Source organism: Trichechus manatus, unplaced genomic scaffold, assembly GCF_000243295.1.
Source record: "Trichechus manatus latirostris isolate Lorelei unplaced genomic scaffold, TriManLat1.0 scaffold00239, whole genome shotgun sequence".
NCBI lineage: Eukaryota > Metazoa > Chordata > Mammalia > Sirenia > Trichechidae > Trichechus > Trichechus manatus.
Genome location: NW_004444175.1, coordinates 418,950 through 424,915, shown reverse-complemented (window position 1 = coordinate 424,915; position 5,966 = coordinate 418,950). Strand labels below are relative to the sequence as shown.

The following is a 5,966-nucleotide window of genomic DNA, read 5'->3' as shown; positions in this document are numbered from 1 at the left end:
GATGTTCAATGTATCAGGTAGTCTATCAAATTAATCTTTTTTGAGGCATCTCTCCCAGAGTTTGTGCCAATCTGAGCCGTTTTTCCTCCATATCTGGATCTCAATTTCCCGTCATGCTGGAGATCCCTTCATCTTTTTTCCTTTGTTAGATCTGTTTTTTTTTTCTTTCCGATCTCAAGTACTCCTCATTGTTGGTTTGCTCTCCCAGTTTGTGGAATACATACTCGAGTAGCTTTCATAGAAAACAAACATTTTGTGACTTTGCATCTGTAAAATGTTTTTATTTAGGTATAATGTATATGGTATACATCATACAGGATATCGTATACAGGTATACAGTAAGCTGCATAACTCTTTTTTGAATTGTCTGATTAATACTCAGATTCACAGTTGCCCACAAATCTTAAATAGTTGCATAACTCTTAAATGTACAGTTTGCTGTTTTTTTACACATGTATACACTTGTATAATCACCATTTAGAAAGTTTTCGTTAGACTTTGTGTCCCATATAGAACATTTTCATTAGACTTTGTGTCCCACGCCAATAAATACACACCCCTTAGGGGTTGTGAGGATTTTTATTTTCTTTACATTGAGGTATAATCCACAAAAATCACCACAACTGGATCAATAAGCAACATCATGATAAATAGAGAAAAGATTGGCATTGTCAAGAATTTCATTCTACTTGGACCCACAATCAACGCCCATGGAAGCAGCAGTCAGGAAATCAAACGACGTATTGCATTGGACAAATCTCCTGCAAAAGATCTCTTTAAAGTGTTAAAAAGTAAAGATGTCACTTTGAGGACTGAAGTGCCTCAGACCCAAGCCATGATATTTTCAATCGCCTTATATGCATCTGAAAGCAGAACAAAGAATAAGGAAGACCGAAGAAGAATTGATGCCTTTGAATTATGGTGCTGGCGAAGGATATTGAGTATACCATTGTATGCCAGAAGAAGGAACAAATCTGTCTTGGAAGAAGTATAGCCAGAGTGTTCCTTGGAAGCAAAGATGGTGAGACTTTGTTTCATGTACTTTGGACATGTTATCAGGAGGGATCATTCCCTGGAGAAGGACATCATGCTTGGTAAAGTAGAGGGTCAGCGAAAAACAGGAAGACTCTTAATGAGAGGGATTGACACAGTGGCTGCAACAATGGGTTCAAACATAACAATGATGGGAGAATGGAGCAAGACCAGGCAGTGCTTCCTTCTGTTGTACACAGGGTCGCAGTGAGTCAGAACTGACTTGATGGCACCTAACAACAACAACATAGGGGTTACCAAATATTTTGATTCTTATAAATTAACTTTACCTTCTTGAATCTCACGTAAATCGAATTATATAGCACATACTCCTTTATATTTACATTTTTAAACTCAATATGTTTGAGATTTATCCATATTATTCTTCCAAATTATTATGTTTACCAATAGTTCATTCTTTTTTAATTGCTATTTAGTGTTGTATTGAATGTATATGTGTATATATATATATATATATATATCACAAAATATTTTTTGTATTTACTTCTGGGATATTTAAAAAAATTACGTTTATCATTTAGTTTTATTTATCTGTTCTTGGACTATAACACAGTCTTGATTACTGTAGATATATGGAAGTTTTGTTATCTGGAGGTGTAAGCCCTCCAATTTAATGCTGCTTCAATATTGTCTTGGCTTCAAGGTCCTTTGCATTTCCAAATAAATTTTAGAATTAGCTTGTTAACGTCTGCCAAATAAAACAAGACAAAGAAATACAAAACAAAAAACAGCCAGGGATTACAAGTGGAATTGAATCAAAGATACAGATCAATATGGAGACAACTGAAGTCTTAGCAATTTTGATTCTTCTAATCTTCAAACATGGTATGCCATTCCATTTATTTAGGTCTTCTTTCATTTCTCTCAGCAACGCTATACAGTTCTCAAAGTATAAGTCTTGTAAAACTTCAGATGGATTTACTAGTTGGTATGTGATATTTTTTCATGCTATTGGAACTGGTATTTAAAAAAAAGATTTTCCAATTTTTTCTGTAGTATATAAAACATAATTATTTTTTGTATTTTAACCTTGTATCCAGTGATCTTTCTCAATTTCCTTATGAATTAAAATGGTATGTAGATTACTTTAAAATTTCCACATGTACAAAAATATCATCTGCAAATTATTACAGTTTTACTCCTTCCAATCCAATCTTTTATTTCTTTTCCTAGTCTTATTGTACTGGCTAGTTTACCATTGAATAGATGTGTTGGTGGTGCACATCCTTCTTGTTCTTGCTTTACTGTTCCCAGTGGCAAAGTCTTCAATATTTCATCATTATATATAATATTAGTGGTAGGTTTTTATTTGATGCCACTTATTAGATTCAGAAATGCTTTTGGTCTTAATTTGCTCAAACTTTTTGTCATGAATGAATGTTGATTTTAACAGCTGTTTCTACATCTGTGGAGATATTTACTTTGTTTTATGGGCCTGTCTAATCTTTGGCTGAAGGGTGAAATTCAGGAGAGACTTCATGACTGACATAGAAGGGTATCTGGAGGCCATACTCTCGGGGTTTCTCCAGTCTCTGTCAGGCCAGTGAGTCTGGTTTTTTTTTGTGAGTTAGAATTTTGTTCTACATTTTTCTCCAGCTCTGTCTGGGACCCTCTATTGTGATCCCCATCAGAGCAGTCAGTGATGGTAGCCGGGCACCATCTAGGTGTGCTGGACTCAGTCTGGTGGAGGCTATGGTTCATTGATAATTTTTTAAAAAAATATTGATTATGTGTTGAAAATGACAGTGATTTGAATATATTGTCTTTGTTTTCTAGTGCTGCTATAGCATAAATACCACAAGTGGGTAGTTTTTAAGAACAGAAATTTGTTTTCTCATGGTTCTTGTACATGATCCTCACATGGCATCTTATCTTCCCCAACCAAAAACCAAACCCATTGCCATTGAGTCGCTTCTGACTCATAGTGACTCTATGTGCTTATTTCTATGTCTAATCTGCTTTTTATTTTTTTATAACTCAAAAGTGATTAGCTTCAGGACACACTGTACACTGATAAGGCCTAATTAACATAACTAAGAAAACTCTCTTCCCAAACAGGATCCATCCACAGGTACGTATAGGGGTTAGGAGTCCATCACATTTTTTTGGGAGTTACAATTCAAATCATAACATTGAGTTAAATAAAATATGTTATTGAGATTAATTTCATCTGTTTCTTTTTACTTGTTTAAGTATGGATACCAGAAAATTTAAAATTTCATATGTGGTTCATATTTTGTTTTTGTTAGACAAAGTCCTCTATTAGGCGAAATAATTTAACTCTTGAGGCTCCATTTAAACTTGCCTACAAAGTCCCATCAAGGACTTTCATTTTATAAGCTCTCTTTAGGAAGAAGTCGTGATTACAAATACCAAAATCAAACTAAAAAATAAAACCCAAGACACTAATTCTCTCTGGGGTGAAAAGTCAATGGAAGTGCCATTTCTTCCTTTCTGATGTAGGCCTGGGTGGTTGCCGTAGCAATGGGCAAGTTTGTGAAACCTAGGAAGGTGGTGCTCGTCCTGGCTGGATGCTACTCAAGATGCAAAGCCACCATTGTGAAGAACATCGATGATGGCACCTCACACCGCCTCTATAGCCATGTTCTGGTGACTGATATCTACTGATATCCTCACAAAGTGACAGCTGCTATGGGTAAGAAGAAAATTTCCAAGAAGTCAAAGATCAAGTCTTTTGTGACAGTTTACTACAATCACCTCATGCCCACAAGGTACTCTGTGGATGTCTCCTTGGACAAAACTGTTGTCAACCAGGATGTCTTTAGAGAACTTGCTCTTAAATGCAAAGCCTGGTGGGAGGCCAGGGTCAAGCCTGAGGAGAGGTACAAGATAAGCAAAAGTGAGTAGTTCTTCCAGAAGTTGCGGTTTTAGATCTTTTTTGTTTCAATCATTAAGAATACTAAAAACAAAACAAAACAAACAAAAAATAAACCCCTAAACACCTCAAAATATTTATATTTCTACTTAAGTACTCACTATATTGTAGTGTGATTATTTAAAAAAAATTCTCTTTTCCTCACTAGGCTTTGAACAAAGAGCATGTCATACATTTATCTTTCCATCTCCAGTACTTATCACAATGGCAAACACATAGTAACCTGTTGCCGTCAAGTCGATTTTGACTCATAGCAACAATATAGGACAGAGTAGAAAAGTCCCATAGGGTTTCCAAGGCTGTAAATATTTATAGAGGCAGAGCGCCAGGACTTTTCTTTCACTGAGTGGCTGGTGGGTTTGAACCACCGAACTTTCAGTTAACAGCTGAGCATTTAACTCTGTGCCACCCACCAGGGCTCCTTCAACCCACAGCAGGTATGTAAAAATGTTTGTTGAATGACAGGACTGAGTTCTTTGTTATCTGAGAAGAAAACTTGAATGTTACTGTCATGCATTGAATTATGTCCCCCAAAAAATGTGTGTATCAATTTGGCGGGACCATGATTCCCAGAATTGTGTGGTTGGCCTCCATTTTATGATTGTAATTTTATGCTAAAGAGGATTAGGGTGGGATTGCAACACCACCCTTACCCAGGTCACATCCCTGATCAAATGTAAAGGGAATTTCCCTGGGGCGTGGCCTGCACCACCTTTTATCTCTCAAGAGATAAAAGGAAAGGGCAGCAAGCAGAGAGTGGGGTACCTCATACCATCAAGAAAACAGTGCCGGGAGCAGAGCGCGTCCTTTGGACCGGGGTCCCTGTGCCGAGAAGCTCCTAGTCTGGGGGAACACTGATGAGAAGGCTGAGAGAGAGAAAGCCTTTCCTTGGAGCTGATGCCCTGAATTTGGACTTTTAGCCTACTTTGACTGTGAGGAAATAAACTTCTCTTCGTTAAAACCATCCACTTGTGAATATTTCTGTTATGGCAGCACTAGATGACTAAGACAGTTACCGAATTTTAAAATTACATTCATGGCAATCAGTTTGGTGTATATTAAGAATAATGGCAAACACAGCTTGATATACTTATATCCCTCCATTTTCCCTTGACCTTACAGATTGATCCCATAGTGATCGCTTAAGCTGTTTATTGCATCTTTGTCACAAAGTCTGTGCTAATATCATTCTCCTCCAGACATTTAAGTAAAAGCAGAGAAGGAATTTAAATCAATAAAGCTAACAAATAAATAACAGGTTGGAGAAGTGGAACCTGTCACTTAAGAGCATGTGGAATGAAGGGTGTATTGACAGTCACTGGTAATGAGGTAGATTGAGTATTGATAGCGGAAGTCATTATGAAATGAACACTTACTTGAGTTCATGTTTACATAAACTTGTTATAGCAAGTAAGTATAAATCCCACTACACAGTTGTCCTTGAACCTGTTTTAGAGTGTACTGCAATTATTGACTGCAAATGTAGTTCTTCTAATGCATATTTTAAAGGTTGAAATGTACTTACTGACTTCACACAATGGTAGCCCCTTAATGACACAAACTTTGACTATACTTCAGAAGAAAATTTCAAGACAGACCAAGCATAACGTGGTATGGTGAAAAATGGTAATACAAATTGAACCAGGTTTCCCCAAGGATTTAGGCACACCTTGGTTTAAATTCAAAACTTTTGGAAGTTGCATTAACTTGTTAAGGTCATACACTTAGCAATCTCTAGAGGTGTCTCATGATTTCTGTCTGTGGAAGACTCTAATATCCAGAGAATATATATGAATAAAAGAGTAAGGCAAATACTGGTTTACGTTTTTGACAATGCATTAATGTCCTCCTGAAACCTTCTGAAGTGTGACTTTTTCCAGAATAAAGGGTACATACTTATTGTCATGGAGTCGCCGTGAGTCAGTGGCCAACTCCATGGAAACTAACAACAACTTAGTGCACAGTAGATATGCTGCAGGTAAATGGTAGCTATGTTGTGACTGGGAACCAACGTAGT

At 36.8% G+C, this 5,966-nt stretch overlaps 1 pseudogene; it reads left to right on the top strand.

Moving 5' to 3' along the window:
* The first annotated feature begins 3,537 nt into the window (after positions 1 to 3,537).
* Positions 3,538 to 3,945, top strand: LOC101347809 (60S ribosomal protein L27 pseudogene; annotated as a pseudogene).
* Positions 3,946 to 5,966: the final 2,021 nt, after the last annotated feature.